This window comes from Pelodiscus sinensis, chromosome 3 (genome assembly GCF_049634645.1).
Source record: "Pelodiscus sinensis isolate JC-2024 chromosome 3, ASM4963464v1, whole genome shotgun sequence".
Taxonomy (NCBI): Eukaryota; Metazoa; Chordata; order Testudines; family Trionychidae; genus Pelodiscus; species Pelodiscus sinensis.
Window position 1 is genome coordinate 85,663,615 of NC_134713.1, and position 26,217 is coordinate 85,689,831.

The 26,217-nt window shown below is 44.2% G+C and overlaps 1 long non-coding RNA gene across 3 annotated transcripts in view; it reads left to right on the top strand.

Annotated features, from left to right (window-relative positions):
• Positions 1 to 26,217, top strand: part of LOC142827624 (uncharacterized) — a 231,786-nt gene that overhangs the window by 148,665 nt on the left and 56,904 nt on the right. For 2 of the 3 annotated variants that reach the window (XR_012902320.1, XR_012902318.1), the window contains exons 2-3: positions 9,442 to 9,661; positions 15,278 to 15,428. This is a non-coding gene — a long non-coding RNA (uncharacterized LOC142827624). Of the gene's footprint in view, positions 1 to 9,441; positions 9,662 to 15,277; positions 15,429 to 16,320; positions 17,972 to 26,217 lie in introns of those variants that run through there. The other variant, XR_012902319.1, reaches the window with a different exon arrangement.

A 26,217-nucleotide genomic window follows, 5' to 3' on the forward strand; every position in this document is an offset into this window, starting at 1 on the left:
TAGTGTGTCACCTGTGACTGAACAGTATCTGCCAGTGTCTTGAAGTCTGGGTTGTAGTCTGAGATTGCTAGTCGTATACAGTCCATCAGATGGGCATTTGTGATCCTGCGCTCAGCCTGGGAAGCTTGCTCTACCACAGCTGGACCTAGATGCAGCCTCCCTGAGCTGAGCGCAGGGCAGCCGGGCTGGAAGGAAGAAAAGTGGCTGCCCGGCCAGCTGGCCATGGCGCTCAGCCAGGGTGCACCAAGCTCCACGTGGGCAGGCACAGAGGAGAAGCTGCCGATCAGCTGGAGCACGGGGCAGCCTCTTTCAGCAGAAAGCCACAGTCAGCTGGCCGGGGTGTTTCAGCCCTCCCGACCTGCCAGCTCCCACCATTCCTTGCAGCTACTCACCTGTGTTGTTGCTCAGTGAGTAGCTGCTCCTCAAATGAAGAAATCTAATGTAAATGTACTGCGCAGGCGCACAGTTCAGAGAGGGCTCAAGACCTACTCTTAGAGCCCCTGAGATCTACCGATAGATCGCAATCTACTGGTTGGTGACCATGGACGTAAGCCAATAAACTAAGAAAGATTACGTAGCATCTCCACCCATCGTCAAACATCTTGTCTCTAATACAAGTAGTTTTCCTTAACAAGCTAAATAAGCCAACATCAACAAACAGACAATTAAATGGCAACTTTTGTAAGTTAAATTATTATGCCTTGGTGATGTCACCTCGCACTGATGTGATCCGTGAGTTTATGGGCCCATTATCTAGGATTAAAGCAAAACATGTTAGCCAGGCTGATTCGGTATCCGTCTGTGTCATCTGGTGTGGCCCCTTAGAATATGGTTATCAGGGCAACTATGCCTTTCCCAGGGTTCTGCTAACTTATGCCAACTGTCCATTTGTGAGGTTTACAGGTCAGAGGCCTATACCGCACTTCAGAATTTGAATGGTTCTTAGCAAAATGCCATGGACTGCCTCAGTTTATGCTACATAACTATAAAAAGGTTACTCCCATACTGACTCTGGGGAATGCTGAGGAAATGTGGTAAATGAGATACCATTTTGCTATTTATGGATTAGAATATTTTTTAAGTAGGATGACCATACCATATCTCAATGATAGTTGTCTTTGTACAATGTAAGTGAGGTAATACCTTTAATTGGGCCAATTGTTGCTCTTGAAAGAGACTCTTTATCGGGTCTATGAAAGGCAGTCAGGGTGTAACAGAGAAAACAAGGTGGAACAGATTGCTTAGCCTAAATCAGTGGCTCCTAACCTTTTCAAGCACATGGACCCCTTTTCAATCTAGTAACATTTTACAGACCCACCCAAACAATATAGCTGTGCCTGCAGGCTGCATGACCCTCAGCCCGTGCTGCTTTCTGAGTGGGCTGAGGGAGGTGTTGGCTGTGAGAGGCTCTGTAGGTTTATTTTAAACTTTGTGGACTCCTGTACTGTACTGCTGCAGACCCCCTGGAGTCTGTGGCCACAGGTTGGGAAGCACTGGCCTAAGTAGTTATCACCTATTGTAAGAGACCATTGAAGGTGAAGTGGCCAATTAACACTTCTGTAGTCTAAGCACAAAATGGGGGTTAGTGGGTTAAATTGTTGTAATAAGCCACAAATTCAGTGTGTTTAAAATCATGATTGTAAGGTATGAATTTTAAGCCCTAAGGCTTGTCTTTTGAAGGTTGAGTGCAGGTTTCCGTTGACAGATCAGATTTGAAGTGATCACTTTTTCATAAAAGTGTCACCATGTGTTATTGTCTCTCATTTTTCTCTGAGTTAATTTGAGAGCATAATGACAACATAGCTGTTATTGGAGGGCATTTAGTGCACTGGATAAGGTACACCACATGTGATAGGCACGCACAGAACCAATGGATTTTGAAAGATGTGTTGGGAGGTGTCGATCATTAAAAGTGGAAATACATTTAATGGTTTTGCAGCTGTTATGGCAAAGTCTTGTGCCATTTTGTGTTGGTATGTCCTAGCATGGTCTGTGGTATTTGAATGCCTGTCTGTAGATACCAACAGACTTTTTTGGCATGTTTGGCTACTGGATTTGTAAAAATAAGTATGGTGGTCCAGGGGTCTCTTGTCTGAAAGATTTCATTGGTGGTGGTGGTGGTGGTTGAATTTATGAATGCCTCTGTGCATCTGTCCTCACTATCAAATTTACATTGAAAATTATTTGTAACTAGCACATTTACCTGATGTTGCCTTGGTCCTTAAGGGGTTCAGGGAAGGAGGCTGGAGATGGAGGGTTTAGGACTCAGCATTAGGGAATAAAAAGGGGCTTTTGGCAAGCGTGTGTGTGTGTGTGTGTGTGTGTGTGTGTAGGGGGGTGGGCCAGGAGAGTGGGCGAGCCAACGCTCCCGCCTTCTGAGATTACCAGGGCTGCTTGCTCTTCCCCTTCCTTCCCTGTCAGGGAGCAAGAACAAAGTGCACAATTTATCTGCCCCTCTGTTTCCGAAGTCAGGATGAGGAATGCCGAAAACTGCACTTTCCCCTTGCTCCCTGATGAAGGGAAATCAGGGTGGGGGAGGAGCTACCTACCTTCCCTAAAGGGCAGGTGGGGTTGGGAGGCTTAGAGCTGGGGCAGTCCTGGATGGAGGTGGGGGAGAAGGGGTGCTCCCAACCAGTCCCTTTTACGAGTGTGGTGATGTCTCTTTCCTGTATGGTTTTATAAGAAGCAAGCCCATTCCAGGCACATACAATTTTCCTGGCACAGCCAAACCATTATGTTGCTCTAAGTTATAAGAAGAAGCTGTGTACCAAATTTGGTGGTCCTAGCTCTGACTGTATAGGAGGAGTTCTTGAACAAACAGATAAACTCATGTATATAATTTTTTTCAAGAAAAAAACAAAAACATGCAATGAAATCAGCAACATATTTAAATGAACACAGCTATCACCATTGCAAACATTGGGAAAAATGAGTGCAAATATACAAGCCAAATTCTGCCTTTCGTTATCCAGCTATAAATCTAGAATAACTCTTCTAATTCAACTGAGTGACTTCATATTGTGCTGGAATCAATTAGCTGGATTTGGCTTTAAAACTTTAAGATTTCTTTCACTTTTTGAAATAATTGAAACATCTCCGATTTAAACATAAAGGTGTCCAATGCATCACTTAAGCACCAGGTTTGTTAATTATCCAAAGTATTTATGTTCGTAAGGGCCTCTTTTTCCCAATGTTCATCTTCTCTGCTGCTATTGATCTTTCAGTGTAATCTTAATGATTAATTTGTAACATTAGGTTCATTTGCCAGGCACGGAGCTGTGCTGCCTCAGAAGAAAAAAATTGTTTTCATTTCACGATTAATAGAAAAGGAAGCAGGGCCATAAGCAAGGAAATCACTTATTCAAACACATCTTAAATATCAGTAAATAGGATAAAAATACTGATGAGTAAATTACTGTTTGGGGGATAAATGTTCTATTTTCAAGCTCTGCTTAGTCTCTCTTTATTATTTCAATATGATGCCATGAAGGCTCCACAAACTTATATATTGTTCACAAATTGAATTGTCAAAAGAGAAACACCATTTTAGTCAGAATAATATATACTCCCATATTAATGTGCTGTATAAAAGAACAAACAAGCACATTAAGACCTGGACAGAGCGGTGAATTTAAGCAGATGCCTATTTTTGAGCATGTGCTGAGAAGTCAGTGGAACTACTGGCATGTTTGAGTACCTTGGTGAATTGGGGCTTCATTGCAGAATATATATTCCCTCTAGCAATGTTATAACAGATATGGCAATTGCCTGCAATATCCTGGACAAACCTTATTGAATTATGTCAAACCTTATTGAATTAGGTTTAAGTATTTTAAGCGCTTGTATTAAAAATTCAAATGTTTGTGGTGCTGTGGGATTATATGTAATTTGTCTAGAACACATGAATAATGTAAACCTTGGAAAGTATTTTGAGAATTAAAAGAATCTTTTTAAAACAATGGGCTAAGACCAAGAATGAACTGTTAGGTTAGTAGGCTTCCTAGGAAATACTTGTGATTGTGCACCTCTGCACCTGATCTTTTGAGACTTTGCCCTTTGCCTACAGATTACATATTCCCAGGACCAAAAGGTTCAAACAGCTTGAAGGGGTAACTCACTGGATTCAGTGGGGGTGCTTGGTCTGAGCCAACATAAAATTTCTGACATGGGAAGAGACCCTTGGTGTGGTTTAGATGGACTGTTCTCCAGAGCCCTTGTTGTAATTTTGTGGCGGGTCTCTTGGAAGCTTGTTAGTATGCAAGTAGGGTTCTTCTATTGTCACCTTTTGACAAGTCCTTTCCATTCCCTGGTTTGCCTTCTGCCGTTTGCCTTTCTTGTCAATTTTGAGTGTTAATTCCTTGAGAGAAATTTGCTCCCATCGTATGTTTGTACAGTGTCTCATGCAGTGAGGCCCCAATCTGGGGCCACTAGATGCTGGGCCATATTATAAATAATGAGCATCCATTTTAGTAGTCTTTCCCCCTGAACATGTGTGCAGGTAGACCGTGAAGACCAACTGGTGTTAATTTCCTGTTCAACAGAGTTCATTCTGTTTCAGCACTTCACTTCCATGCTCTTTAGTCAGATCTTTGAGGGGAAATTTGCAAGATGCTACAGTCATTTAGTCACACTGATCCCATTTAGACCAATGGGATAAATGTTTCTGTTCCTCTAAGCTAAATTTCTACATATTTTAATGTCTGTCCTCCTGAGTTCTGTAGTTTATATTTTTCAAATCCTTACGTAAGGCTGCTGTATCATTTCAGCTGGTAATGTTCAAAGCTCCATTTAGAGACAGATTCTTTCCAATAATGAGTCAGTAATAACTTAGTTTCCAAGTAGTCTGGTTGAAATCTCTAGCACTGAACAGAGGAAGGTAAGCACCTTGCTCTGAAAAGTTTAGGAACACTCAAAAAAGAATTAGATGCTTATATGGAGCTCAAGAATATACAAAGCTTTTAAAGTAACGGTTGGGGGAAAAAATAGCATTTTGGAATGGCCTTCATGCTTCAGGGCATAAATCAGTTTCTGTTCAGAGTTATTAGGTTTGATGTTGTTCCTTCCCTACAGCATTTCTTGCATCTTTCTCTAAAGCAGTTAGTATTGACCAATTTTCCCTCCGTGTGAGGAATGAATTTTATTGTGTGCACCAAGGCATGTGCAGATGTGCAACATCAGTAGAAATACAGTGGACAGTCTGCTAAAAAGCTGGGGAGCATTTGAATCTCTCCTGTATGCCTCCCCCCTTCTCCCACACTTAAAGCTTACTGGGACTACTAATAGACACGACACCAGTCTAGGTGAATCACTTCTCTCATCCACTCTGGCAATTCCTATGTTTCAAGCTCATAATTCTTGTATTGTATAATTGGTATTCCTGATCACATGATACTGGTTCTGCTGCCTGATTGGATAATTTGTTTATTGCAGAAGTGCATTATTCATGAATGTTTTGGGTACAGGATGATAATTCATTAATTTTGTCATGCATATATACATTATTTGTATGCTTGTGACTAATACTAAACAACTTAAATCCTGCTTTTATATGAATAAATATTGTGAATCAGAATTTCTGTTCACTTTCAACCAGCAAGTGTGCATAGTGTGAGCTGGCAATTTATAGCTTGGAATGGTACTTGTTTAATCTGTCGCCCATAGGACTAGCTTCCTGTATTATATTCATTGCTTTGTCTTCATTATATTCACCATTTTTATATTTAGTAGTAACATAAGGAACTTGAAGGCCTGTAACTTGTAAAACATTAGCTACAGAACTTTACAGGCCTTGAGGGTTATGCTGACTTTGGCACAGATGAATGACCGAATGGTCACCACAAAGCATTGAGAACTAAAAATGGAATGTTCAAGAGAGGATTTTGTTGGAATTTACCATAAGGAAACATACCAAGCATAGGAATACAAGTCAAGATTTGCAGATGACTGACCACAAGAGGGCAATGGCAATGAATTGACGTATGTGATAAGTTGAGATAACTGATATAGTAACCTATATGAGAAGGACACTTCACCATTAATAGAGTGAAGAAATACAAATAAGGAAGAGGGAACAACCTTCTACTGAATATGAACTAGCTCTAGTGTCATCAGTGAAACATATTATAAAAGTTGCATTCCAGGCTATGAACAGTAGGCGACAGAAGTGTAGCCCTTGGAAGGTGCAAGAATGATGGTCTCTGATGGTGATGAGGAAGATAATGGCTAACATTTCAAATTCATCTGCAAGGGTACGTCTAGACTACAGGCTTCTGTCGACAGAAGTTTTGTCGACAGATACTGTCGACAAAACTTCTGTCGACAAAGAGCGTCTAGACTACATTGAGTTCTGTCGACAAAGCAAGCTGCTTTGTCGACATGGTAGTGTAGACGTTCCATCTACGAGATCTGCGCCGCATCCTGGGTATTACCTGGCAAGACAAAGTCTCTAACCTCGAAGTTCTGACTCGAGCCGGCCTCCCCAGCATGTACACCATGCTCCGACAACGTCGCCTGCGTTGGCTTGGCCATGTACGCCGCATGGAGGACGGGAGGATCCCAAAGGACATCCTCTACGGGGAACTGGCATCTGGGAAGAGAACCACAGGGCGCCCGAACCTGCGATTTAAAGATGTCGTGAAGAGGGACATGAAAGCCATCGACATAAACACGCAGTCCTGGGAAGACCTCGCAGCAGACCGCCCAAAGTGGAGGGGCACCCTGACCACACAGCTCAAGTCAGGCAAAACGAACATGATGCGTGCATCAGAAGAAAAGCGGGCCCGCAGGAAGTTACGCAACAACAACAGCCAGGGAACCACCTATAGCTGCGACTTCTGCGGCAAAGAATGCCTGTCCCGGATTGGCCTTTTCAGCCACCAACGACGCTGTCCCAGACAATTCGACACGAACCAAGACGAGAACTAGGATACATCATCCATGGTCAACTGACCGACGGAGGCCAACTAAGTGTAGACGCAAAGGACAGTTTACATGCAATAACACCTTCTGTCGACAGAAACTCTGTCGACAGAAGGCGTTATGCCTCGTAAAATGAGGTTTACCAGTGTCGACAAAACTGCTGAGTTCTCTCGACGTTATGTTGACAGAACTCAGTGGTAGTGTGGATGCAGGTATAGTTTTGTCGCCAAAAGTCCACTTTTGTCAACAAAACTCTGTAGTCTAGACACACCCCAAGAGATGGTGAGAGTATATACATGTTCAGATGTACATTTTATATGATCTCTATCTGTTACTGATCTGGAAGTTTCTGACTTTGCTAACTATATTAATAAATTATTTTAAATATAGAAGACTTCCTATAGTGTGAGTGTTACAAACATGCACATGAGGGTTCTCAGCTATACAGTAACTTTAATAATACTGAACCTGATTGGGGACAAGAACCTGCCTACCCTCCAGGTGAGAAAAAGTAATCATTATATTTAATACATAATCTGCAGAACAGGCTACAAACATAACTTTGGGTATGCCTCACAGTGTTTTAAAATCAACAGTGCTGAAGTGGAAGCTTATTTCTCCTGGAATAGCTTCTCCATTTCCACTGCTTAGAACAAACATCATCAGCACCTGAAGACACTTCTACATCTTTCATAATAAATGAAAAGTTTGAATCTGAAGTCAGTTAACACCTTGCCTTAAGGAGTTTTCAGAAATGTTTTCCCCCTTCCTGCTTAAAAGACAAGTCAGCAAAGTTTTATTATAATTGCTCTCATGAGACCAAACACTTTTATAACTCTCTTTTCCTTAAGAGACAGTCACAGAAATAATGGCGGAGCTCAATTCTGGAATTTTGGGAAATTACAGCCATTTTCAGAATTACCATTGTGCATTGCATTTGAAAGTCTTGTTTAACCACTTTATTGTCAAATTTTTTGTCAGAGGCCACCTCTGACACTTGACAAGGGAACAATATTCTGCCTCAAATAAAATATTTGGGGGTTTTCAAGGTGTTTATGCAATTGAGTTGCTTGTATTTTATTTATATGAGGCAGAGTTTGAGTTTGGGGTTGTGTGAGGTGTATAGGAGTAGATGGCTTTCAGACTTTTGGAGTTAAGGGATGGAATGGCGGGTAAGAGAAGGCTAGAAGGATAATGTTAGCAACAGTAGCCCAGATCTTCCCATGGAAATGTGCCAGAAAGGGGGCATAGGTGCCAAGGCTCTGTGTGGATGCCATTTTGCTTGTTAATACAGGTTGAATCTCCCAAATCCAGACCTCTCTGGTTGGGCAACATCCATGGTTCGGCAGGGCCACAGATGTTGCTGGACCAAAGAGCTCTGGAGGCAGGAGCAATGCAGGGTCTGGGGAGCCCTGTCTGGGACAGGTGGTATCTGGGGAGCCCTGCCCATCATGTCTGGGGAACCCCCTGGCATTAGCAGGGTCAGGCAACAGCTGGGAGCTCCTGCCCTGGGCGGAGAACTCCCAGCATCAGCTGGGCCATGTGACAAGACCCAAATCCCGGCCCCAGTCAGAAATCCTGGAGAATACTCTATGGCAGTGGGCTGACAGTGTCCAAGGGTCCCACCGGGAGCCCTAGGAGACCCTGGGACGCAACAGGGCGGAGAGCCTATGCCGGAGCCCAGAGGAGGTGCAGCCAGCAGGGGAGCATAGACCTCTCCTGGTCTGGCAAACTCCCTGGTTCAAGATAGCTCAGGTCTTGAGGGTGCTGAACCAGGGAGGTCCAACCTGTGTGTTCATTCCCAGCCTTTGTTTTCAGAACATCTCCATTTTCCCTCTGTTAGCCACAGCCCCCACACTGGGAAGATGTGGAATTGCCTCATCCTGTGTCAACATCACACATGGTTCCTGAGACTAAGTATAGGGAGGAAGAGAGGGAATGCACATCACCTCCTACATGGCATTGGGTTAGCATCACATGCTCTCCTGTGAAGATGAGGCATTAGGAAGGGAAGGATCCATGGCCCCATATTATCATAGCTCCTATGGCTACCATTAGAGGGTATGTTCTGCAGAGATTGCCATAGTGGTTAGTCCCTGTGTCAAAGGTGCTATGGAGGGAAAACCTCATGTGTTCTCCCCCCTCTTTGGGTCCACTTTGCATTCAAGAGCTAGTTACACAATTTGGCATTTCACTTGTATGTTGGAAGTACCCACCAAATCATTTGAGAAGGACTTTCACTCTTCTAACTGTAATTTAAAGCCCGCATAACAAAATGTTTCTCACTCTTCATTTTCCTGTACTTGACTGACAACTGTCTGCATGGCTGCAGTCTAATTAGCATAGGGAGGAATTTTACCTCTACATTGCTATAAAATCTCACATCTTTTCAAGTGTCTTTCCGTTGTGAATTATGGTCACATAGTAAAACTGCAATTTTCCTCTGTCTCTACCCTCCAATGCCAATTTCATCTTATTCTTATGTTTCCACATGCTTCACACTCTTTCTCCTCCTGCCTCCAGGTTAGAGACCAGAAGCATGAGCAGCTGTCGGACACGTACAGGAGCTGTGAGTGGAAGAGCTGCTGCTTGTCTCCTTCCCTCCATTCTCAAGGCAGGCAGAGATCATGCTCTGCTGAGCACCTGAGAGTCAGCAGGTGGAGCTGTGTGTAGAACATTGCTATCGTGGATGTGTGCTCTTGGCTGGCAGGGGTCCCTTGATATAGTCCCCCTCAGAGCAAAGGTGAGCTATGCTGGTAAACATGGATCAGTGGTCACCTTAACCAGACTAACAAGCTTCTGTGGAGTTCAGGGTTGTAGCCTGGCTATGAGAAGGATATTAAATGGAGCAAGTAATTATAATTAATGGTAAATTACACTTACATAATGCTTTTTCCTGCAAGAACGCCAAATACATACCTACACACACGCATAGGTGACCAGTGCCTATGAGGGGGCGAGATGCAGGGAGAGCCATTCAGAGGAACAAGGAGGGGACATGAGAGAGCATCCCATTTAGCAATCAAAATTTTGGTGCAGACATGGGGGGGGAGGAAGGGTATTGCACCTCTTGGGTGCTACCACAAATTGCCTATACATATACACGTACTCTTTCTCACACATACTTTCTCTCTTGGTGTACATATTTTACATGACCCTTCAGTAAAATGCAACTTTCTTTCCCTGTGGGGCAGATCATGTGCAATTGAGCAGCATACAACACCGCACAACAGTTTAATCCAGTGTAGAAAAATGCTGTATTCAAATGAAATTGAGAACCAGTAAAATATTTACTTCAAACCCACTCAAAAGCAGATCTAAAATGAGCAAACTGCACACTAGTATTGATTTAAAGAATATAAAGCAACATTCTCATGCTGCTCCACTGTTTTCCATAACAGCGAAAGGGAGGGGTATGAGAGCAGGGACAGTTATGCTCCACAATGACCACTGGGGGCAGCAAGCACAGGGGACAGTTATACTGCAGAGAGAACATAGGGAAGTGGCTGCACCAGGAGGTGCTTAGCTAGGACGAGAGCTCTCCATATTGTTGGCCATTAGCCATGGGTAAATGGCTCTCCTATCCCCCAAACTTCCTGCCCCCAATCCTTGGCTCCAGCGCTGGATGGAGGAGGGGGGTGGTCCTGCTGCCCAGAGAACACTGATGGGACCAACTAGCACAGCCTCAGCTTCCCTCCAAGGAGCTACCAAGGCTGGGCTACACAGCCCTGAATCTCCCTTGAAGAGTTGCTGCGGCTCCACTCCAAGGGTTTGCCAGGGCCAGGCTGTGCAGCCCTGGCCCCTACTTCAACCCTGAAGGAGCTTCCAGGACTGGCCTGCAGAGCCCTGGTTTCCCCATAGGAGCCCCAGCCCACTCCCTACTCCAGAGGACCTTCATCCCCCTCCCCAAGAAAGGGCGGGGCTGGGCTGAGCCATGCAGCCCAGGCTCTCTACTCCTTCAGGAGCTGCCATGGCTGGGGTGGGCTATGCAATCTTGCCCCCCCCCGCATCCTCCAATGGCCTGCGGCAGCCCCCCTCCCATCGCCTCCAAGGGCAGCCTGCCCAGCCCCATCCTCCCCTGGAGCTGCTGGGACCATGCTGGGCCACACATCCCCAGCTTCCCCTTTACACTCTGAGAACTTTGAGGTGCTCACACCTTCCAAGGTCAGGCCACGCAGCCCCATCCCCGCCACCTGAGGGCTTGGCAGGACTGGGCCAAGTTGGGCTGTTCAGCCCCATCTTCCCCATCCCCAAGGGCCTGTTGGGTCTGGGCCATGCAGCCCAACCCTTTGGAGGAGCTGGGGTGGGGCCAGCAGCTGCAGAATCATCCCTGCCACTGTGGGCCCTCACAGTTCTCTCAGCTCCCTGTCCTGAGCCCCCCAGTCTCTGCCCTGAATCGTGCAACCCTGCTGTCCTGCACACCCCTAAATCTGCCAGCCCCTTGTCCTGCACCTTCACCCCCTACTCTGAGCCCTCCCACACCCAATCCCCTGCCTTGACTCCTGCACCCCCTGCACTACCAACCCCCTTCCCTGAAGGACCCAATGGGTAAATCTTCTAGTCTTGCTTTATTTTGAGTTGGGTTGCTGGGTTGGTAGTAGCTCCACCAAACTTGTAGACGCACTGGAGTTTTTTTGAGCTGATGAGGTGTGGAACCATTGAGAAAACCAAATGCCTTCTTCCCCAAACCTTACAGACACTCTGTTAGAGCTGTCAGCTGAACAATAAAGCCATTATCAGGCCCTTTCCATGGTAACTGAGAAAGGGGTGCCTCAGAGTATCACAACCTTAGATCTCTTTCTAGTTTCTCACATACAGGCTATTTCTAAATCTTGCTGATTCTTTCTGCATAACACATCTAAGTTTCTTATCATTCCCCACCACTGAAACTTGTCGTCAAGCTCTCATCAGATCACATCTCAATTATTTCAACATCATTCTGTCTGTCCTTGACCAATGCAACTTGCCCTACTGATATCCATTCAGAATGCTACAGCAAAGGCAATTTTCCTTGCCTGTCACTTTGATTATGTCACCCATCTTTATTGCATCTCTGCACTGGTCCCCACTTCTCGGTTGCATCAAACATAAATTGCTTGTCTTCACTTTCGTGACCTTTACAGTTAATTCCAACCATATCTATCCTCTCTCATTCGCTGTCGATGCTCACCTGTGATCAGCCCATGTCTCACTGTTTGCTTGTATTTCCTATGCGATCAGTATCCATTTGGGGTTTCTTGTCTTGTATGTAGTGTAAGCTCCTTGGGGCAGAGGTCATCTTTTTGTTCTGTTTTTACAGTGCATAGCACATTAGGGTCATGGCCCATGACTAAGGCTCCTAGATGCTATAGTATTACAAATAATGAATAAACTATCCAGACCTACCCACCCAGATAATGTTCTTTAGGATTTCTGGATTGCTTTTTGTCTCCTGACCCAGTACCACATGCTGCTATAGTACCATCCCTCAAACATGCATGGGAAGCTGTGGCCAGTAGAGAACTAGTGGAGAAGGGAAGCTCATTTATGTGGCTAATCCCATAGGGTATGTGTACACTACCACCCTAGTTCGAACTAGGGTGGTAATGTAGGCAACCGGAGTTGCAAATGAAGCCCGGGATTTGAATTTCCCGGGCTTCATGTGCATCTTGCCGGGCGCCGCCATTTTTAAATGTCCGCTAGACTGGACTTGATGACCTCTCAGGGTCCCTTCCAGTTCTAGTGTCCTCTGATTCTGTGACCATCTTCAGTGTATTTACCCTTGCAAGACCCTTGTAAGACAGGGAAGTAGAATTATCTCCATTTTACAGAAGAAGAAGATCCACAAAGTGCTTAAACCCCAGATTTAGGCACCCCCATCAATCCACAACACTTGTGTAGGAGCCTAAACTGGCTACATTTCTGCTGTAAACATTCCAGAGGCTCCCAAATTTCTGTTTCTTGGCAGTGCCCACAGCTGCCTGAACATCTAGCCTCTGCCTAAACCCCAAAGTGTATGTCTACACTACAAAGTTCATTCGAACTAACAGATGTTAGTTTGAATTACCTTTGATAGGCACTACACATACAAATCGCTAGTTCGAACTTAATTCGAACTAGTGGAGTGCTTAATTCGAACTAGGTAAACCTCATTCTACGAGGACTAACGCCTAGTTCAAATTAAGTAGTTCAAATTAAGGGCTGTGTAGCCACTTAATTCAAACTAGTGGGAGGCTAGCCCTTCCCAGCTTGCCCTGGTGGCCACTCTGGCCAACACCAGGGAAACTCTTCTGCCCCCCTCCCGGCCCCGGAGCCCTTAAAGGGGCACGGTCTGGCACCTGGCACGGTCTGGCACTGCACGAACCAGCCACCCGCTGCCACCCAGCCCTCCGCCTCTTCCCAGGACCAGCCTGGCGGCTCCCAGGAGCCTGCCTGGGGCCACAAGAGGCGGGCGCCCGCCTGGTCTAGTGCGGACATCGTGGACCTCATCCACGACCTCTGCACTAGGCACAGGAAAGTGGCCGTCTAGGGCAGGATAGCTGCCAGCCTGGCCACCCAGGAGCAGGTTTGTATGAAAATCAAGGTGGTCCAGTGAGACCCCTGACCCTGAACACTGAGCTTAGAATGGCCGTACTGGGTCAGACCAAAGGTCCATCTAGCCCAGTAGCCTGTCTGCTGACAGCGGCCAACACCAGCTACCCCGGAGGGGATGGACCGAAGACAATGACCAAGCCATTTGTCTCGTGCCATCCATCTCCAGCCTTCCACAAAGAGAGGCCAGGGACACCATTTCTATCCCCTGGCTGATACCACTCCATGGACCCAGTCTCCATGAATTTATCTAACTTCTCTTTAAACTCTGTTAGGGTATGTCTACACTACCCTCCTATTTCGAAATAAGAGGGTAATGTAGGCATACCGCAATTGCAAATGAAGCCCGGGATTTGAATTTCCCGGGCTTCATTTGCATAAGCGGGGCGCCGCCATTTTTAAATCCCCGCTGGTTCGAACCCCGTGCCGCGTGGCTACACGCGACACGAACTAGGTAGTTCGAACTAGGCTTCCTAGTTCGAACTACCTAGTTCGTGCCGCGTGTAGCCGCGCGGCACGGGGTTCGAACCAGCGGGGATTTAAAAATGGCGGCGCCCCGCTTATGCAAATGAAGCCCGGGAAATTCAAATCCCGGGCTTCATTTGCAATTGCGGTATGCCTACATTACCCCGCTAGTTCGAACTAGCGGGGTAGTGTAGACATACCCTCATAGTTCTAGCCTTCACAGCCTCCTGCAGCAAGGAGTTCCACAGGTTGACTATTTGCTTTGTGAAGAAGAACTTTCTGTTATTAGTTTGAAGCCTGCTACCCATTCATTTCATTTGGTGTCCTCTAGTCCTTCTATTATGAGAACTAATGAAGAACTTTTCTTTATGCACCCTCTCCACCTCACTCATGCTTTTATAGACCTCAATCATATCCCCTCTCAGTCTCCTCTTTTCTAAGCTGAGAAGTCCCAGTCTCTGTTCATATGGGACCTGTTCCAAACCTCTGATCATTTTAGTTGCCCTCCCCTCTCACACCCTCTCTCTTCCCCTCTCCCACCTCCTTTTCCCAGTCTCCCTGAGTTTTGTTCAATAAAGAGAGTTTCTATTTTTGAACACACGTGTCCTTTATTTTGTACATCAGGAAGGGGGGTTAGGGAGGGGTAAGTGGAAGGAGGTGAGGGAGGAATGGGGTACGAGCCCCCGATGGGGAGATCTGGGGTGGCTCTGCAGGCTCCTTGGGGTGGAAGCTCTCCTGCAGGCCCCCGATTGACCGCCCCCCAGATGGCAGCCTGCGGCAAGTGTAGCCGGGCTCATGGCTGAGTGCTGTGAAGTGCCGAGTGTGGGCGTTCAGGGTACTCCAAGCCAGGTCTGCTTTGCTGTCCCTCATCGAGTTAGACAAGCGAACGGGGAACCCTGAGAACTGTCTGTCCGGGGTGGGGATTGGGTCCCTTTAAGCACAGCCCTCGGCTAGCCTGAGACATCAGCTCCACGCTCTAAGTCCTAATCTGATGCCCTGCCGGCACTGCTTCCAGCCAGCCTTAACCTCGGTTCAGGGTCCACTCAATGTGGACATGCTAGTTTGAATTAGCAAAATGCTAATTCGAACTAGTTTTTAGGTCTAGATGCACTAGTTCGAATTAGCTTAGTTCGAATTAACTAATTCAAATTAAGTTAGTTTGAATTAGTGCTTTAGTGTAGACATACCCAAAGTGATTCACGAACTGCAGAGCTCAAGCCAGTAGGGATGCTCAGAGGCTATCTAGTAAATTAGGTTCCCTTCACCATCCTAACCACAGGCAATGTTCTCTCTCGCCCTGGTCCACTGATTCTCCTTTCCACAGTCGAACATCTTCAACAGGAGCAACAGAAAGAATCCCACATCAGAGGATGCTTTAACTACCGAGCTGCAGGAATCTCCTGGAGAGGAGGCAGACTCCTTTCTCCCCCTGGGACCGAGAGGCACATATTGAACGTGGACCTCCCACGTCTTGGGTAAGTGATGAACGCCATCAATACCAGCACCTTCCCTAGCTGTTTTGTATGGAGTGAAGTGTTCTCTCAAAAACACTCTTGTTGGGTGCAAGAAAGGTTCTGGCAAACAAAGATTGCCTTATAGCCACATGCCTAATTCTGTGATGGGGAGGGGCATAGGGCATACCCCTTTTGTTGGCATCTCCCACTAGCTAGCTTGGGAGCTCCATTAAGCTAGCTCCCTGCTTAATGTGCTGGCTTTTTGTGTTTTGCATTTTAGAGTGCCTGTCTCTCTCCATTCATTATAGGGTAGTCTAGGATCACAGTAGCATTTAGTGGCTTCTTTTTTTTTCCTGTATGTAAAAGTTAGGCATTGCAATGCCTAAATCTTTGTCAATATGGGGCTAAATGACTAATTACAGATCATATAGGGAGTCTGTGATAAAGGAGGGAATTGAACCTGAATATCTTTAGTAAAGAGTGCCATATGGATACATAATTGGCATCTGCATCCATATCTGCAGAAATGATCTGCAGTTATCCACAGCTATGGGTGTGGATATCTGTGAATATCTGCAGTGCCACAGGACTCCTCGCCGCTTTTGCCGATATAGGGCAGGTATCAGTTATCTTGCCATGGAGCTTCCTTAAATAGGTGTCAGTTGCTTCCACATCCCTTTGAACTTGGATCAGTAATATCGGCACTAGGTTGTATTTTTTATTACTATTATTAACCATTATCATCCTAATCAACTATCATGCTGCTGCTGCTGCTGCTTTTCTCTCTCACCTTTATTGTGCTGAGTTGTCGTCTTCTGTCATTGTGATAATTGGAGCAGTGGGAAAAGGTTAGCTTTTTAAACCTTCACTAAACTTATTTATTCATTTAGGTAAACAAAACATTTCTCTTTAGAGCTGTTGAGTTTCTACTGCAGCGCGAACAGCACTGGCAAAAACTACATCCAATCAAGCAAATCGCCTTTTAACCTTTCTAACTCTATGAAGCTTTCTGTGATCCTTTATCATGCCTGCAACAACTGACTTCCAGCCAACATATCTAAGGTTTACTTTAGAGTTTTAGACAGCTTTTAAATTAAAGGCATGAAGTAGTGTTGTGTTGATGATTTATGGATGTGTACATGTGCTGTAATATACTTAGCAATGTGCACACTTACAGTATGACAAATAAAATACCCTGGGGTAAGTGACATAATTCACAATTAAAGTTAGCTGAGAGGTACGGATGGGAAATCTATGGATGTCTTGCAAATTGACATACATTTAGACTGAGACATAGCCTTGATTAATGGGGCAGAGGGAATGGTATGATATAACATAACATAAGTCTTCGAATCCAGCATTATGGATTGGCTCCAAAAAAGACTTATTCTTCAAGCCACTTGCAGATTCATGCTGCTTGACTCTGTTCCATTGTTTATGAAAAAGAACTTGGTCTCTGGACTTGGTGAGTAAAATTTACAGTCTGTGCAGTCACATGAAGCTCTGATGAATGAATCTCTGAACAATCATATACGGTACATCTTAGCAACAGAAGCAATCTACTGTATTTATGAAACCAGTTCATTTATTGTCTCTCACAGAACTAGGATAAACAGAAAAAACTCCAGAAAACTACAGAAATATTTATCCCCATACACCAAGTACTAGGAGAACAAATACAATTGGATAGAGAATCCATAAAATATTCTGTATTTTGAAACCAAGTAGGGACACTATAAAATATATTTTCCAACTAAAGATTATATTCCTTAGATTATGTTTTGATTATAATATACAAGATCACCACAGTCTTAACTCTGGGTTTATTCTGTACAGTTGAAATTACATCGCAGGTTAAAAGACTATGTAACTACACATACTGCTTTATCTTAAGAGCAACTTTCAGCTGAGTAGGTGCAGTGTTTTCCAAGAAGATGAACAAGCTAAGACATGACTGTTAACCAGTTAAGCAAAAACAGTTACTCCTCTTCTCGTCCAGGGTCAACACTTCAGAAAACAGCCTCTGTATCTGTGCCAGTAAGTTTGCAAACACAAGTTCCATCAGTTGCACACTGGGAGAAATGCTCTTAGATGCTGATAGGAACTGATTTTTCCAAGCTGCCTACAAATTCTGTGAGCGCTCATAGAACTTAGAAGCACCTCTGAAAACTGGGGCCAGCATCTAATGGGACCTGAGCACAAATGCCCATTGTCTTCAGGAAAGGTTATCATGAGTGTGAATAACCTCAAAATCCATTTTTTCTTATTGAGGCTTGTATGTATTACATTAGTTCCTGAAGATACTGTGACCCCATGAGCACCTCTGAGCCAACTGGGAAAACATTGTCATGTACCATTAACTCGTGTAGGGTTCAGTAAACGTAATTTACTGAGCACATTGCAGTCATAGTATTTATCTATAAAGGATCAAAGATTCTAAGATATTAAATTGAAAGCTTATATCCTACTGATCACCATCAGCATTGCAAGACGTAAATATGGGTGTCAGGCAAGAAGCATAGGTATGTACTAACGTGTGTAAACTGTAATCAGGCATGATTGATAAAAACTGTTTTTTCCCAAATGCAGCAGTGTTGATTGTCCTGTCTGCCCAGGCCTCTGAGGTAAAGGAAGGGGGATAGCAATACAAAGGCAGCCTCTTTTGCACGTTAAGTAAACATGGAAACAGGCTGATGCGGGACGTGACATCAATATGGGAGACTGTAACAGGGTGGGACTCACCACCACTGCACCTCCTGCTGGTGACTCTGGGAATTAGCTCTTCAGCCCTGGAGCACCCCCTTTCGGCTGGCATCACACCAGCTGTTCCCTTTTATGCTGTGTATTAGGACCCACGTCCCTCCCAGACCTCTCCTCTGGGTACTGCCCTCTGCAGTGCCCCCATGCTCTGGGAACCCTCAACCCCCTGAACCTACTTTGCCTCAGTCACCCACTGCCCATCATCATCTAGCCCCTTACTTCAGGGGCAAACTGCAGTGGCCAGTAACTGGCAAGAGGGTGCGGACCTGCTGCTTCCTACTGCCCTTGCTGTGTCCCTTAATACCGTGAGACCTTGCTTCAGGCCCTGCAGCCTGGGAGCATCCCTAGCCAGAGCTTCCCTAGGCCTACTCTAACTCAGGAAGCCTCTAGCTTCCCGCCGCTTGGTCCCTCCTGCTCCACAGCTAGAGCAAGAGTGAGTCTGTCTCCATCCCTCCAGGATTCCTTATTTATACTGCTGCAGATGGGCCCTAATTGGCTGTAGCTGTCTCAACTGCTGGCTCCAGCACTCCAGCCCTCTCCCAGGGCTGTTTTAACCCTTAAAAGGCCAGTGCAGGGCAGATGCCCCATCACTCCCTGCCATTAAGATCACCACCCCTCAGAGGGGGGTATACATAATACATTTTACTTCAAACATTATATTGTTCCTTTTGTTTCTATCAGCACAACACCCCAAGCCTGGCACTCCAGGCAGGCACCTGGGTCACCTAACTACAAACTTGTCCTTGTCCTTGATAGAGCATGGAGGAATCATGAAAATCTGAATCCTGATTAACTTAAAATCAACAAGCTCTACAGAAAAAGCTTTTAAAAGCAGTTTTTGTGTCTTTAGCCAGAGGTCTGTAGCATGCTAAAGTAATGTTTAGTCTCTGAGAAGTATTATATTTTTATTTTATTTGAAAACTTTTCTTTTTTTTTATTGTAAATAGATCTCAGTGTTGTAATATTAAGCAAAGTGTGAATTCTTAGTTGAATCAAATAACATTCAATATTCTCCAGGAATTAAAGATTAATCTTTAATTAAAGGTTGTCATGTGATATCTCCAGGAATTCATCCAGCCAAAATTGGCAACTCTATGTGTACTCTGTTTCTTTGGAGATAGCAAACTTGATAATTTTGGTGTGTGTCCAGTGACAAGTAATGCTCCAGAGAAATGTTCATCTAGGGGGCTTGGGAACTGGATGCACCACTATGGTCAAGACTACATTTTGACAGAAGCTGTATAAATCTACAGTAAGCAACAATTTTTGTCACCCCTATCGAATTCTGTAGGACTTTTCCACAGGGAGGTTAGTTTATAGTTGTTTTAGAGAGGCAGCTTAAATACCACCCACTCTTGTCTCTTCTAATGTCAGCTAATGCATCAATCATCTTGTAATATAGTTAAAAGCTAAGTCCAGTGGTGCAAAGGCTAATTTTTTTCATGGTCATATTTGCTTTCCCAATCATTTATGATTGCATATATATTATTAACTGTATTCCAGATTATGCCGTTCATGCAATGTGAACAAATTATCATCAGAACTGTAAGATGTTGTTTTTAGTCCTCAATCCTGTAAGCAATTATGCGACTCATTTTACATATTTGAGTGGCTCCATTACCTTTGCGGATGTGAATCGTTCCAATGAGTTAAATGGAACCACTTATGTGTGTAAAGGTTTTCACGTGCATAAGTATTTGCAGTGACAGGTGTTTAGGGTGCAAAGAGCATGGCATTGTAGAAACACATTGGAGGACAAGAACAATGGGGACCAATTCTTACTGGAGCCTCTGGGGCCTACTCCAGTATAAATAGGAATTTCTACTTTCCCTACTTTTACAATTAAATAAGTAATCTTGTTCTTGCTGTGAGTGTAGATTCCTCTCCCCCACATTTGATATAAGGAGGAGGAAACAAAATTGATTTTTATGGTTAAAAGGTCCTAAGACAAAAAACAAATATAACTTGGAAGAGTGACAGTCAAAATATTTAATAGAAGTCAATACAAATTTAATTGGCACAAAACACCCATCTGAGCTGCTCTTTCCAGTTCAGCACCGATGATGCAAATTAAGTATCAACCGATACAGAAAAGAATTTAGGAAGCAATTTTTCATGCTGCGAATAATAAATGTATGAAATAACACACCAGGCACAGTTGTTCAAGCAGAAAACATTGGGATGATCCAAATGAACATTAGATACCCTCCTGTGTACTGAGGCACTAAAAGAGGACAAGTCCTAATGGGCTGTATAAACCTTCCTCATTCCCCTAGAAATACTTAAAATTATTTTGCAGACTCCTTGTCTGTAGTTTAATAGTTTCTTCAATTAGCAAAATTGTATGTATGATCTATAGGGATTTTTCTTTTTGAAGGATAGTTATGGAGTTTCATAATGATAGAGCTAATACACAAATAGCAGGGTAATTTTCAAAAACAATGAAAATGTCTGTCCAAAAACTGAATCCGAGAGTAATTGTAAAGTGACTAATAGGGGATCACTCAGCGTCAATTTTATATAAAATTAAACACTAGATTGAGATGAGAGATTTTTCATAAAACATCTTGAGTTCCTCACTGCAGAAATGGTTCTTAGAATTACTTGTACTTGTGTTTAGAGAGAACAGCTACTTCAAAGGCTTTATAACTTCAATGACTGAACCTTTTTCCATTTGCTATAATTTGTCCTACACATGCAAACACATTTCTACAGACTTCCAGGTACTGTGCATGTCAGGGTTGGTGATAAGAAGAGTGTGTGGCATAGGGACACTCTGAGAGTTAGGGTTTGTCTACACTAGAGTGTTATTTCAAAATATCTTATTTCAAAATAGTTATTTTGAAATAACACGTCTACACACAAAATGCATCTCAAAATAGCGCGTCCACACTGAGTGGACTCTGAATCGCATTTAAGGCTGGCTGGAACCAGTTCCAGCAGGACACCAGGTCAGGACTTACTGTGTGGGGCTGCTGCCTGAGGCTATCTGAGGTCTCTGCTTAAAGGGACCGATTCTCCCCCCCCCCCCCCCCGGACAGCCAGTTCTCAGGTTTCCCTGCTTGCTTGCCTACCTCGATGAGGGACAGCAAAGCATTTTGTCTCTGTGTGCTCTGGTTGCCCTCACTTGGGCACCACAGCACTCTGCAACATGGAACCAGAGCTGCCCCTGGGCACTCTGGTGCTTCTCTTGGACACGTTGCTGCAAGCCTGGCTGCACTTTCTGCACGCTGCCATCTGGGAGGTCCATCAGGGGGTTGTCCGTGTCCAGGAGGCCCTGTGGGAGAGCTTCCACCCTGAGGAGCACTAAGAGCGTCCCTGGTCTACCCCACTGGGGGCTTGTGCCTCATTCCTCCCTCACGTCCTTCCACTTACCCCCTCCGTAACCTCCCTTCCTGATGTCAAATAAAATACATGTATTTTCATGAACACAAACTCTCTCTATTTAACAAAACTGGGGGGGAGGGAATGAAATTCTGGTGAGACTGGGGAAAGGAGGCAGGAGAGGGAGAGCTGGAAGGGGGAAGCAAGGGGAAGAAGGGGTTACACTATAACCCATTTGCTTATTTAATAAATACTTAACAATTTGGATTATTATTATTTTTTAAATTATATTTTTGTCTACTAAACATGACTGCGGAATGGCAGCAAAGAGTAACGGAAAAAGGGCAGGTAATTTTGCTGAGGCTTATTTATTAACATCTTATTCTTTTGAGGGACATAGAGTAACCTAATAATTCCAATAGAAAATGAGCTTTAAAAATGTGTGCCTTTGGCTCTCAGAAGCATACAGCATCTCATCACAGTAATAGGTACATTTCATAGGAAGGTTTCTTCTCGTCTTACTAACTTGCCAATTCAAATAAAAAAAAAACACTTACAGGGTTTACTTCACAGATGTTTCTTCACAGGGTGAGCATTAAAGGCTTATAGAAAAGTGCCCTGGCCTGGCCTTACCCAAGTGCCTCGGTTTCTGACTTGTAATCTTGCAAAACCTCTTACTCAGATCCTATCATTCATTCTGCATTACTGATCCACTCATATAGGGTACTTACAATTGGCTTCTGCAAGAGATGAGTATACATGATGCTTCTCGGAATCAGGCCTAATTTGAATGATGTACCAGTAATTCAGTGCAATTTGATTAATAGGAAAATGAAGAATCAGCTAAATATCCACAGGGCAACTTTCTTAAAACTTGGCAGAAAATGCAGCAAGAACATTTTTAACTGTTAAGCTCTGTTTGAGTTTAAAACAAATGTTAAGTAGCTTGCTATCAGCAAGAAAAGAACTTGGACTGGTGATTTGATACTCCCATTATTTCACGTAAATGAGGAAGCAGATTTACAAACAAATGGAGATTTTCAATCCACTAGGCAGAAAAGTGGATTGCTGCCTACTATTTACAATTTAGTATATCTGAGTTTATCCATTATATTAATTTTTTTCCTTCAACACTTAAGAAAGAATCCTAATAGAAAGACATTGCTGTTATGTACTGTACTTTGGTTTTTGTACCTAGTGTATCCTATCGATTTCAATGTTACAATCTGCTGGATTTGCATTTCCTATTTTGGTACATATATCCTTCTTATAAGTGAAGTTAGAAATCTCAAGTGTGAGACTGTGGGTTTTTTTTTAATAGTTTTAAATATTCTAATGATAGCCATTACTGGTGCCCTGGAAACCTAATGAATTGGTAATGCAATTATGAGCCTTTGTGGGCAAAACACACTTCTCAGATATATTAGTCTCTAAGATGCCACAGGACTAGACATTGTTTTCCATAACTTGTAAACAGCCCTGTTTGTTCAGTAAGTCCAGAATGTGGTTGGTCTAGAAAGACATGTGACCATACTTTCTGGTACTGGATTCTATGTGACCTTGGTATTTTTCCATAGAAGTAGAGGGATGAAAAAAAGGTTCTCACCCTATGGAAAAGACCATTTAAGCAATGAGAAGCTATCAGGTCTTTTGTCTTTGGCTGGCTTTTGAAATTGACAGGCACTCTCTAAGGGGGAAGAAGAACTTTGGAGGGCTGGAGATCTAAGTCAGTGTAAAAGAGTTTGTTTCTGACTTGAAGATTATGCCTGAAATAAGAACAGCTCTTTAGGGTAAGATTCTGTATGCAATAAGTTTTTTAGTGAATGAGAACTAGCTATGCATTTTCTTTTAATTTGAATTTAGTAACTTCTCATTTGCAGTCACTTACGTACAAATTGTAGGATTTAATAAAATACTTTTGTTTACTATCAGTAAACCAGTATTGTTAGCTGGGGAGAGAGGGCATCCAGTGTGCATGACTCTTTCATTAACAAAAGGAGCTTACCTGATAAATCTCCCCTGTGTAAATCTTTTACTTGGAGAAAAACAGATTTGAGGGCTTGGTCCCATTTGGGGGTTGGTTGTTTGTTTGTTTTTTGGGGGATGGGGAAATGCGGAGCCCTATAACTGCATGCTCCCAGAACTTATGTGGTTCAGTCTCTGCATTGCTCTGCAGGGGGGTGGTAACCATAACTGGACCAACAGGACGGGATGATGGAGTGGCCCAGAGTGCAAGAAGTTGAGCATCAGTGACATAAGCACACAGGGAAACATTCCCGAGAGGGCTTCTATGACCGCATCTTATCACAGGTGGCTTTGCAAGGCTTTTAAGCAAAATAAGCTGTCATGACATAAGAGAGAAAGTCCTATCATCGATTGATAACTGGCTAAAAAGAGAGTAGGAATAAATGGTAAGTATCCAGAATGGAGAGAGGTAACTAGTGGTGTCCCCCAGGGATTTGCACTGGGACCAATCCTATTCAACATATTCATAAATGATCTGGAGAAAAGGATAAACAGTGAGGTGGCAAAATCTGAAGAAGATACTAAACTGCTCCTGATAGACTATAAGGAGCTTTAAAAAACATCTCACAAAACTAGGAGACTGGGCAACAAATGGGCAGATGAATATTAATATAATAAGTGCAAAGTAATGCATATTGGAAAAACATAATCCCCACTATATGTAAAAAATAATGGGGGTCTAAATTAGCTGTTGCCACTCCAGAGTTCATGGAGTCATTGTGGATATTTCTCTGAGAACATCTACTCAATGTGCAGTAGCAATCAGAAAAGCAAACAATGTTGAGAATCATTAAGAAAGGAATAGTGATTAAGACAAAATATCTTATTACCTTTATATGAATAAATGGTACGCCCACATCTTGAATACTGCATTTAAATGTGGTCGCCTCATCTCAAAAAAGGTATCTTGGCATTGGAAAAGGTTCAGGAAAAAGTAATTAGAGGTATGGAAAGCCTACCATCTGAGGAGAGATTAATAAGATTGGGACTTTTCAGCTTGGAAAAGAAACTACTAAGGGGGGATATGGTAGAATTCTATACAATCGTGGCTGTTATGGAGAAAGTGAATAAGAGTTCCCTTCACAAGAACTCGAGGTCACCATAGGAAACTAATAGAGATCAGGTTTAAGACAAACAAAAGGACGTATGTCTTCACATGATGCACAGTCAACCTGTGGAACTCCTTGCCAGAGGAAGTTGGAATGCCAAGACTATAACAGGGCTAAAAAAGAATTAGATAAATTCATGGAGACTAGGTCCACCCATGACTGTTAGTCAGGATGGGCAGGGATGGTGTCCCTAGCTTCTATTTTTCAGAATGGATGATTGCCTGTTCTGTTCATTTCCTCTGGGGAGATTGGCATTGGTCACTGTCAGAAGATAGGATCCTGGGCTAGAAGGATCTTTGGTTTGACCCGGTACAGTCATTCTTATGTTCTTGTCCTTTTTGTTATGTTTTCTTTGCTTTTTTAGTTGAATTTTTTTAGACTTATTAGCTAATATGTCTGGGAGTACAAGAGCATCGGGCACTCAGTGACTAAAAAAAGCATCTTTCCTCTTTGCCAAATCCTCTTAGCCAGAGCCAAATGAGGTACACTGCACCAGCAGGAAAGAGATGGCCAGCTGAGGTGCTCAGTTGTAGGAAGAGATGTGGCATGGTCCCAACTGGGCTCCCGAGGCTTCCTGCAAAGGAAGAGGCCTGTCCTGGACTGCCCTAACCCCAAGCCCCTCTGCCAGGGTGCTATGTAGGAAGGACAGGAGGGCTGAAGCCCGCTTCCCCCAGAGATTTTTATGGGGACACTGCTTGCTGTTTCCCTTGCCCTCAGGGAGTGAGAGGAAAGCACACAGCATGGGTGCGTCTACACTGGGCCACTTATTCCGGAAAATCAGCCGCTTTTCCGGAATAAGCCGCGAGCTGTCTACACTGGCCCTTGAATTTCCGGAAAAGCAACGATGCTGTACTGTACAAAATCAGCCGCTATTCCGGAAACCGTACGATGCTCCCGCTCGGGCATAAGTCCATTTTCCGGAAAAGCTTTTCCGGAAAAGGGCCAGTGTAGACGCGCTTTTCCGGAAAAGCAGAAAACAGATTAGTATTCCGTTTTAAGCATTTCCGGAAAATCATGCCAGTGTAGACGTAGCCCATATGTGCATGTCTCTCTCTCCTGACTGGGGAGGGGAGGGCAGAGAAGTGAGTGACCCATGCTCTGAGTTTCCCTCTTGCTTGAGAGTGATAAAAGGGAAGAGTAAGCAGCCTCCTGGTATGAATTTTAGGGGAAGGGAATTGAGCCTTCTGTCTTCCTAAGTAGAGTGCCTGCACTCTCCACATCCACACATATGCCAGCCCCCTGCCCTGGTCCCCTCCTCACACACCTCAACCCAGACTTCTGCAGTCCCCCTCCATACCCAGTCCCCTGCCCTGAGCCTCCACACCCCACGCTCCTGCCCTGACTCCTGCACCCCCATATCCTCACTCCCTGCCCTGAGGCCCCTCCCACATCCACCACAACCCTCTGCCCTGAGTTCCTTACCCTGCACCCCACACTTACAAACTTGTTACAGGTACTGTCATATCATGGACCACCTTCCCCACCTAGTCCCTGTGCTGAGCTCCCCATCCACCCACTGGGGATGTGTGATACGATAGTACATGTGAGAAATTTAAGTTACTTCACCTCTGGAGAGCAATGCCTTGGAATTT